The sequence below is a fragment of the Panthera onca genome, chromosome B3, assembly GCF_046562875.1.
Source record: "Panthera onca isolate mPanOnc1 chromosome B3, mPanOnc1 haplotype 2, whole genome shotgun sequence".
In the NCBI taxonomy this organism is placed as follows: Eukaryota; Metazoa; Chordata; class Mammalia; order Carnivora; family Felidae; genus Panthera; species Panthera onca.
The window spans coordinates 14,308,704-14,319,783 of record NC_138344.1 but is presented as its reverse complement, the minus strand read 5'-3'; the positions used below and the strand labels follow the sequence as shown (position 1 = coordinate 14,319,783).

Genomic DNA, 11,080 nt, shown 5'->3' with positions numbered 1-11,080 from the left:
TCATCCCGCAATATTTTGACTGAAATGCAACACTTTTTAAAGAAACCAAGCAGTAAAATCATTGTGTGTGTGTGTGATGAGTTAGGTTTATAGCCCTGGGCAAAATCATTTTCTACCTCAGTTTCTATTTCCGGGTGCCCTCCCCCTGCGGTGAACCTCGCTCCCTCCCTCCAGAAACTCTCCCCACCTTCTCCTTCCACCCTTTCCCTGTTTTGTTTTCTCTTCTCTTGAAACACCCCTCCCTACCTTCGTAGAGTTAACTTGTCACAACAAAGCATGGCTCCCATGTTTCTGAAAGGTCAGGTTTCCAGGGGAAATCTGTGTTAGTCTCATCTCCCAGCTGAGTCTGTTCCGCGCCTCCTCAGGCCAACCGTTTTCTCCCTTTATGAAGGTTTCTGAGGATGGGCCCTTCTTTCTCCAGTCCCCTTTTCAACGGTGACTTTCCTAACTTCTCTCATCCTTGACTCAGTATTCTTTCTTACCTCAGATGTGGCTCAGATTTGGCCTGTTGAAAATTAAACGTACACTGTTAACCGGTACCTATTCCTGGACACGTTTCCGGGTGGCGGAAATAAAATGGCGCCCAGCTTCTGTCCTCCAGAAGCGTTGCAGTTTTGATGGATCTAAAGCGACGATCTAACTAGTAAAGGGAAGCCCGATAAACCATTTGCACATCAAAGGAGTGTAAAAATATGTGTTCTGCGTGACGCGGAGTTGTTTTTTTTAAAGTAAATCGATAAACTCATTTGTTCGTTATAGCACTTCACGGGTTATCTGCTGGGGTTTATGTTTATGTTTCATGTCTCAAGCACATTCTCAAAGTTACACATGAGCAAAATATTTTGGTGTATTTTCAGTGGCTGAGGTCACGGTTCAGTTCGCTTCATATGGGCTATAGCTTTTATTATTTGTATGCCCCGGAGATGATTTAGTCTTTACTTGGGTAGACATAAATTAAGAGGGAGGGTCAAAAGTGCTGTTTTGCATTTGTTCGTATGAGTGATTAGAATACTGATTCTTTCTTTTTCTTTTTTCTTTTTTTTTTTTTAAGGGGGGAGGGACAGAGAGAGAGAGGGAGAGAGAGAATCTGAAGCAGGCTCCACGCTTAACACAGAGCCCCATGGGGGGTTTTGATCTCACGACTGGGAGATCGTGACCAGAGGCAAAATCAAGAGTTGGATGCTCACTCGAAGGAACCATCCAAGGCGCCCTTAGAATACTGCTTCTTTATCAGTTTTTTCGTATTTATGTCATAAGCCTTTGATACGACGATCTACTTCTCTCCTTTGTAAGGGGGATATGATTGGTAAAGACTTTTTATAAAACATAACCAAAATCTGTGCAGAAGACTGTACCAACTAAAGTTGCGCAGCTCAGCGATTTATCACAAAATGAACATCCATGTAATTCTCACCCATGTCAAGAAATAGAACATGATCAGTGTCCCCGATTTTGCCCCCCCCCCCCCATTACCACCTCCTATGGCTCTTTCTGAAGGTAATCATTACCTTGGAATTTATATAATCACCTTCTTGTTTCTTTATACCGCCTGTGCATGCGTCCTAAACGCTGCAGTTGCATTTTTTTCCCGTCTTCTGGGAATGGAATCCAGCAGCATTTACTCTTTTGTGTCTGGTTTCTTTTGACCAACATTATCTTTGTGGGACTTTTTCTGTGTGTCTGTGCTACAGTTTATTCATTTTTATTGCTAACTAATATTCCATTGTATGAATACACCATGATGCATTTACTACTAATACGTATTTAAGCAGCTTCCACGTGTTTTGTATGCATCCATTGGTACAGTTATGCAGTTTTTCACTTTCACTTGATTAATGTTGTGAAGACAGTGATTACTTCAAATATGAAACCTACCTTGAAAACTTGAATTCACCAAAATTGGTTATTGGAGATGACCATGTTTATATTTGGCCGTATTCAGTTTTCTAAAAGTTTAGCTTTTAAGTACTATAATTTTCCTTTCTTGTAATCAGATTTTGGTGCATGTTAGAGCCATGCTTTCCTCTGTAAAAAGAGATAATAAGTTTCTCTTTCCTCCTCTGTGAAAGAGTGTGAGATGGGCATAATTTCTTCCCCAAAAGTTTGATGGAATTCCATGATGAAGCCATTTGAAACTTAGTCTGCCTTTCTTTTTCCTTTTCATTTCCTTCCTTCTTCCCTTCTTTCCTTCCTTCCTTCCTTCCTTCCTTCCTTCTGTCCTTCCTTGTTCCCTCCCTCCCTTCCTTTCTTCTTCCTTCCTTCCTTCCATCCTTCCTTCCATCCTTCCTTCCCTCTGTCCCTCCGTTCTTCCCTCCCTCCTTCCCTCCCTCCCTTCCTTCCTTCCCTCCCTCCCCCCTTTCTTCTTCCTTCCTTCCTTCTGTCCTCCCTTCTTCCCTCCCTCCCTTTCTTCTTTCTTTCTTTCTTTCTTTCTTTCTTTCTTTCTTTCTACCTGCTCTTCCTTCCTCTTCTATGTCTTCATCTTCTCATCTTTGTCTCCTCCTTCTCATTTTCTTCTTTAGTTTAAGATCCCTTCAAAAATTCTCACATCCTTTTTTTAAATTGTAGAATGAAGTAAATACAGCTGTGCTTTAAAACCTGTTTCTGATGATTCCAAATTCTGGAACCCCTAATAACCTATGTCTACTGTGTTTGTTCCACATAGTTTTGAATTCCTCGTGGGCCTGGTCATGTTTCTGTCTGATATTACATTCGAAAATTATCTGTTGAAATAATTTAAAGCTTGCATGATTTTATCTTCTTCCAAAACAGCGTATGTTTTCCTTTGACAGGTCCTGGGGCCTTCTTGCACTCTGGTATAATCTTAACGATATTCCTAGAATTAAGATTATTTAAAGAGTCTTCAAGTAGACAGATTTTTAGATTTCATTTGGCTGTTCTGGTTGTCCTTAGTGGGAAGTTTTTACCAAGTTCACTAGTGCACTTGAACCAGAAGCCTGGACAATAATATTTATCCCCCATTAATACCTAATAAATAAGAGATAGCTCTACTGCCTTCAGTCCTTCCCTTTCAAAAGAGGAAACTTATCATCATTACTCCAGTTGGAAATTTATACTAACTTAAACCTTCTGTATTGTGACAGACATTAATGAACTGCTTTAACCATTCTCATATCTCTCCCTGTCCAGTCAAACACGAATTATTTCCAACTTTGCGGCTACCAGTTAAAAGAGTCTTGTCCTTCCTCGTGGATCTGAACCGTCCTTTGGGGAAGTCAGTGATTTAAAAAATAAAAAAATAAAAATTAAGTTTTCCTCATTTGCACATTGGGTGCATTTGGGATTATTCCTTTTATTTGGAAGATACAAACTTAATTAATTGTCGGGAAAATGTTTATGTTCAAGAGAGATATGATTTTTTTTTAAATCTTCTTTGAGAAATGGCTTCTCAATATTCTAAAAAATGTCATCCAACGTTTCTCATGGTTTGGCTCCAATTGATTTATTATAGACTGATGGCGGAACTAGGAGTGAGCCCATCTCAGAGAAATCTATTTAATTCCAAAACAAATCTGAAATATTATATACGACCTGTATATTGTACACTGAAATAGTATATACTGAATAAATGTATACTGAGACCATAAAAGTCCTTTCATTTTTTTTATTTTGGGAATAGTTTGGTTATAAGGAAGAGAAACCGTTCAAACTAACACATACAAAGGGAAAAAGATAATTTATTAAGAGAGCTCACAGAATCAAAGGCTAGATATGAAACCATATTTCATTTCCATCTTGGCACGAGGACTGGGAAGTTGGGAACCAACACAAACCGAGTGGTTCTGTGGGACCCGTGAGATGTTACCATTGTTTCTTTCACAACTGCTCCAATTTCCACTTTCTCTTTTATAGAATAACTTCCTCAGTTTAGGCAAACAAAGGGGGGGGGGTCAGGACCATTGCATGTCTGTATTAATCACTTCCCAGCTCATTCAGTTAATAGAGGTTTACTAGCATTTCTCTGCCCTGTTTCTATATTTCTAAGAGAACAATCTCATGAGGTCAGATCGGGTCAGCTGGGCATCCATAGCTCAGTGATCTATGGCCAGACTGCCAAGAAAATCTACCTAGGGACCTGAATGTTAGTATAAAGAGAAGCTCCGAGAATAAGATGTGAGACCTGAAATTGTACATTAGTTTTCTGTGTCACTATTATTAATTCTACAAAAAGTAAAAATAAATAAATAGAAATAAACTTTTCCCCAAATTTATTCCTAAGACTATGTTTGTATCCTTTTATTCTCAGGTTCTTTATTCTTGTTGTCGTTGGTTCATACGTGAGTACCCTTCTCTTCTCTAAATAATCCCTCCTCTCCTGGGCCCTTTGCTCCAAGCTACCAACGTCCCCAGTCTTTTTAGTGGACTTCATTTAAGCTACATTTCAAGGCCGCTCCAACTATATCTCGTTCTATCTTTATAGATATCCTTAGAAAACAATATTTTTCCCCACTTAACTCTTTCTCCTGGTTAATTCCTCCATGCACCAAGGACAGCGGATGATGGATCCTGTAGTTTAATGAATGGGCCACATCAGGGAACAGATTAAAAGATTGGACACTGCACAACAACTTGACCATTTTGATGATTCCATTTGAAACAAGGAGTTGTCTTTTTCACTATTCTGCATCAATCAGTTTAAAGAGAACTCTACGAAGGAGATTGCAACCAGCCAAGGCACAACTATGGTAAGATATGGTGGCCATAGAAGAGATTTTTAGGTTTTCATGGTGGTGGTGGTTAGGGGATGTGGTCACTCTGGTGACCTATGCTTCACGGAGGCCCACCTGGAAGGGAAAAAGAACATAGCCATCAATTTATCAGCTTAAAATATGGCTTCTCCGGAACCTCTCCCAGGATTATTCCTTTGCCTAGAACGTAGCAAAAATGGCAGCATGGTGAGTTAACACTTTCATTACATCTTGGCGGTTCCCTCACAGTGTCCGATATTGATCACCTTCCCTTATATGTCACAGAGGTGCAGTTAGGGTCTCAAGTGCAATTTATTCCTAAATTAGGAATAGGTATTCTTAAGTGGGTATTCATAACTCAGGCACTGCCCCATATACGTGGAATATAGGGATATTTAAAGCGTCTGCTTTGTATGTATTAAAGCAATCTGTGCTTTTATTTTGGCTTACAAATCAATACATAATTTAATTTAATTTACATTTAGGCAGCAAATGAATGGCTTAAGAAATATTATATTCAATTATAATATGCATACATTAGGAAATCTTATTAGAATCTTCCATTTCTTTTTTTGTTGCTTGTCTTTCTTGATAAAATAAGATTTTATATAGTGTTGGTTGCTGGTTTGCACTATTTTTTGGTATCCTCCCTGATCAAACATCCCTAAAATATGTATTAATGTTTTCTTTAATTGATTTTTGAACCTATCTTTTATTTCCGCATCTGTAACTTGGAGACTGTATATGTATATGCAGCTTCTTTAAATGCTGAATTACTGGGTCCTTTGAAAGAAGTTATAGAGCGAAAAAACTAAAATTTGCTGTCTTGGTTAAGCTTGTAGTTCCTGAGCCGAATTCCGGAACTACCCTGGCTTGTCTCACTCTGTCCTTCTTTATGCTGGAAATTCCTCTGGACTTCCAAATGGTTTTCTTTTCTCCAGTTTTCAGAGTTTGAAAACTTTGATTTGGGAAGCTTCTGGAGCAATTGAACACATAATACCGAAGGAAGCAAGGTTTTCTGTTTTGGTTTGCTTTTGCTTTCTAATGTACGTGAGACCCTTCAGCCCACTTGAAATCTCTGAAGAGTGAGCCAATATTGCCTGCCACGTTCATCTTGAAACGCTTCTATTCTTGAAATTACCTTTTCATTGGTTTCCTTGACATTTCGTTCTTGAATCAGCTCCCAACAGCCTCAATTCTCAACATTTTAAGGTCTTATTTATCAGGTCTTCCTTCTTTGCCAACCTTCTAAATTTAATGGGCCGTGCATCTTGCTATTTTATTCATCACGTTTACTTTTTTTTTTTTTTTAATCTGGACATTTACGATATTACTCTGTCTCCTTGTTTGCCATTTGTCTCCATTTCCACCCTCATTTACAATGACTATCTTCTTAGAGATAGTTTCATGCCTTAAAACCCTCCCCAAATGCCATCTGTTTTCCCATAATTTGCAAAAGAAATTCCAAGAATTTCGTATGAGAATCAAGCATTTTCTGGCCCAATTTACCTATTTTATGTTCTAATGTTCTCTAAACTTCCCACACCCCAGGCATCCACGAAAACCATTCATGTGCTTTCAAATTTCCTGTTGTGGTGGGCAACTGGTCCATTCCTGGAATTCAGTGTCTTAATCTGACTATTAGAATCATATCCATGCACTTTAACTGTTTTCTGTATTATGTGTATTTTACCACAATCATAGAAGAATTTTCATTTGGAGGGTCTCAGATCAAATGCAACCATCTGATGGAAGCCTTCCCAGTCCCCACTACTTCTGGGTCCTCTGTGTTTGCATAGCATACTACATGTGTCTTTAAGTTACCGGTATTATGTTCTGTCTTACATTATGTTTGTTTATACAGCTATCTCCTTCATGGAAATACACGCTGCTTGTGTGTTTCTTGATCCCTCCCAGCTCCTAGCGAAAAAAATGCCTTGATTACATGAAGCCTAGAGTGCACGATGTGAAGGGGCAGAACTACTCTAAGGTGCAATGAATGGAAACTATGTTGGAAGGGAAACGAGAGAGAAGACAGTCAAGTAAGTATGTTGGTGGGGAAGAATCTGGAAAGGCTAATCTCTAATCTCTCGTTCCCCAACAATTAGTACCATCCATTATGACTTACTAAACTAGGAAGTATATTATTAAAAGTAAGAGATCTTGAATTTGGATCCACCCCTATGAAATCAAAACCAGAATGGAATTCTTGCAAGGAATAGTTAATTTCATGAAACTGGACACATAGTGCAGACGTTAAGAAAATCTAAGCAACTCTGGCCAAATTCTTCTAGAGTGAATTGCCCAAAATTATGTGGACAGGTACAGAGACTACAATTAACAAGGCGGGGGGCGGGGGGTGGGTGGTAAATGGACCTGGAATACTTATTTGGCACTTTTAGGAAGGGATGGCTTTTATTTGTGTGCCGTTGACCAAAGAATTTTTCTTCTTTCTTTGGAAAGGGCATTGAACTGAAATACAAAATGTAGGCTGGGACGTGAAGAAGGGAAGGAATACCTTATTGATCAGCCAGATAAACCAAATTCACCCTGGGGCGTCAGTCTTATCCTGAACCTAAAAGACCCTCACTCATATAATATCTACACAAAGTAAGCAGTTTACAAATATTTCCAAATGCTTCTCAGAATATCCTATCGGAAGCCTTAGCTCACCATCCCAACACCGGTATATAATTCTTCACAAGATGACTCTCTCCTCTTTCCTTAAATCTTCTCTTTAATAATCTCTTCCCCTCATATCAAAAATAGGGAGTCGGCGTATGCTGTACTTTGTGGCCGTAAGTGCAATATCCGACAAAATAAAGCTTACCGTAGCTTTCTAGCGAAGGCAATTAAGAGAGAAAGCCATGTTTTTCCCCCTCTGTAAACCATAAGCAAATGTTGCCTCCAGAGGAAGACATGGAAAATCATTTTGTGAGACTTGTCCCTCACCATCCAACATTAATAACGCTCAATGACAACAGTTACTTGTAATGTCACAACTGGTGGCCCTTTCTAAACAGTGGAGTTATTGATATATGCACATGGCATTTACTAAAAATCCTAATTTCAAAATGTCATCTCTGAAAGACCTCTTCATGTTCTTGCTAGAGACTATCAACTGTGAGAACCCATTGCTACCTTCTTCAGGGTGAGTTTTTCTTGTTTTCTTGAAATGTCTCAAATTTTTAAAGGTCTCTGACAAGAGCTAAGACCTTTCAGACCCTGGCTTACTTACATCAAATTACATTGGGCTACCCATACATAGGAGGACCTCGAGGTGAAATGGTTACTTTTATGTGTCCATTTGGCTGAGCCATGGACGTTGCATCAAACGTTATTTTGAGTGTTTTCATGAGAACGTTTTTTAGTGAAACTGACCTTTACACAACAGACCAAGTAAAGCAGATCATCTTCTTTAATGTGAATGGGCCTTATCCAAACAGTGGAAGGCCTGAAAATACAAATCAGACCCTTCTGTGGGTAAGAGGGCACTCCTCTGGCCTGACGGCCTTCAAGCTGAGACACGGTGTTTTTCCTGCCCTCAGACTGGAAATAGAAACCTGGGCTCTTTTTTAGGTCGCTAGCTTGCTGGCCTTTGGACTGGCTACGCCACTCGCTCTCCTGGGTCTGGGGCTTGCCAGGGGTGCATCTTGAACTTCTCAGCTTCCGTAACCACATGAGCCAATTGGTCAAAGTCAATCTCTGTCTCTCTTTCTCTCTCTCTCATCTCCCCCACCCCTAGAGCAGTACAACTGGAAACACGAAGCCATTTTAAACAGTAGATCTCCATAACCAGTGCATCCATAGTTCTCTAAAACACATCGGAAAACACACACACACACACACACACACACACACACACACACAGATTTCATGCTGATATCCAAATCAGGCTCTCAATACGTATGTTCAACTGTTGCTTTCATTTTGCAAGAAAAAAAACATTCCTAGGGACAGAATTAAACCTAGGAATATACTCTTCAGATGAAAAAGCGTGATTACATTTACTGATTCAATAGTGTCCTCTTTAAAAAAAAAAAAATGACAAAACGTTCGCATGTATGTGTTTTTATACACCTTACTGTTTAAGCTACAAATAAGCCACGGGCGTTTAAGTGCAGTTGTGTTTGTGAGTTAAAGCGAGAAGAGCAAACATATCATTAGCTCTCCAACCATGTGATTATATGGTCTTAGCATGACTCATGGTGAAACATGACAGCTCGTATGAACACTAGATATTCACAGAGAGTAACGTGTAAAAGATACTTTTCTGTAATTGGTCCCAGGGCAAAGGGCTGATAGCTTGTATAAAAGCCTCTAGATATGCATTTGGTCTGGCTTCTAATTAGTGAAGCAAAAAAGAGCTGAACTTTGGAAATTGTGATGAGTCCGTGATCTTTTTTTTTCCTTTAAGGAAATAATCACTTTGCCCTTGAACTCCAAAAGGCCTTGAAATCAACTGATTCTCCTCTTAAGCTCCTTAACAAGCATGGGGATTAGAGGCAAGCAGTGTAGAATGGTTCATATTAGATATAAATGATAATGGACAATAGAAATTCACCTATGAATAAAGTATAGGCACTCTGAGCAAGTTCCTTTCACTGAGTTTATTATTTTTTTACAAGATATTGTGATTCCCCTGTTGCAAAAAACCATGTGTGATGCAGATTGATGATAAGAACCCTGGAGAGACTGAAGTCAAATGCAGAGCTCTACTTAAGAGCAGTTCTTTGTAAAATGTTGTCAGCGGTGAGAGCGTTATGTTAATTAAATCAAATGTATCATGAAAACCGAAATATAATAAAAATCACTGCTTATATATTTATTTCTTTTTTATTAAAATGAATCAGTGAAACCCCATAACTTCTTTATTGCTGTAAAGAAATAAAATTGCCAACGAAAAAAAAAAAAAGAAATCACCCCAGCCTTCTCATTTCTAGTCCCGAATCCTGTGCATGTCTTAAAACGCAGTTCTTAACTATACCAGGAAGTAAATAGACACTACATCCAAGAGGTCTCTCTGGGCCATATCCATTTTGGGCAAGATTCTGCTGATCTGTGTGTGTAGTTCTTTTCCTGACTGCTGATCCCATTCTCACCCCTTGAATGAAGAGTTTGACTTAGTGTCGTTCACCTTGAAGGGAGACAACGTTCTGCACACAGTCTGAAGATGCGGCATGAATTACCTCTCCCTCTGTCACCCACCCCCAAGAAGAGAATAAAGTGTAATGGAGCAAGGAAGAGGGTGGGAGAGGGAAGGACAGAGATGTGAAATACAGCAGGTTTGGGAAAAGGATATAGCCTTTGTGATTAATATTAAAGTTCTGGGCTCACAGACATCAAATTTTATTCTCTCTTCCTGAGATTTGGATGAACCTTACCATACCTGGCTTGGAACAAGAGTGCCAGATTAAGTGATGCTAAATATCAGGGATCAAAATGTCTTTACATTTTCTGCTTCTTCTAAAACCCTAAAAGTTCCACTGAGTATCAGAAAAGATCCTGCAGGCTTCATAACTTGTCAATATCATACACCCCTTGACCTGCCCGGACTCTCTGTTCTTTTTCTCCCATCTTGCCTACATAGTCTCTTTAACACGTGTTTGGATTGAATAAAAATTTCTTTTTAAAACTTATTTATTTATTTATTTATTTATTTATTTATTTTGAGAGGGGCAGGGGTTGAGAGAGAGGGAGAGAGAGAATCCCAAGCAGGCTTCATACTGTCGGTGCACAGCCCGACACAGTGCTCAGTCCCACGGACTGTGAGATCATGACCTGAGCTGAAATCGAGAGTTGGACGCTCAACCAAATGAGCCACCCGGATGCCCTGGATTTAATAAGTATTTAGATGGATTGATAGACTTTTCACTTCAAAGTGAATCTGAGGTTTCGTTGATCAAATTTTGACTCTAGAGAAGTTTCTAGCACAGTAGTTCAATTATAGTTATGTATTTAGCTCATATATACTGAACATATGTTGTGTTCCAAGCACTGTGTTAGGGCTGAGGATACAAAGTTGAGGAAGGCACGGTCACTGGCCTCAAGAACCGAGTGACTGAGGGTATAGCCAGGATGCCAGCCAGGTACAGAGTCTGCCATGGCAGATGGGAAGGGCAGGTTCAGGGAAAGTTGGTGAGAGGCCTGTGTATTTTTTATATGAGTGGAGAGGACTGTGGCAAACTAAAGAGTGGACTCCATGTTTACAGGGAGCAGTTGAAAATCAGCTCCAATCTTTGCTATGCAGGAATGCTAGGCAATCACACCAGATCTCCTGTGGTTATAGAAAGCTGGCATATTTTATTAAAAATTGTAAAGTAATTTCATCAGTTCCATTTTTTAAAACATTTTCACAAAACATGGTTTGTGCC

At 39.4% G+C, this 11,080-nt stretch overlaps 1 long non-coding RNA gene across 1 annotated transcript; it reads left to right on the top strand.

Moving 5' to 3' along the window:
* Positions 1-4,512: 4,512 nt before the first annotated feature.
* On the top strand, positions 4,513-9,497 carry LOC132668389 (uncharacterized). Its single transcript, XR_009605566.3, has 3 exons — positions 4,513-4,703; positions 6,571-6,748; positions 9,335-9,497. It is a non-coding gene; the product is annotated as an uncharacterized LOC132668389 (long non-coding RNA).
* The last annotated feature ends 1,583 nt before the right edge of the window (positions 9,498-11,080 follow it).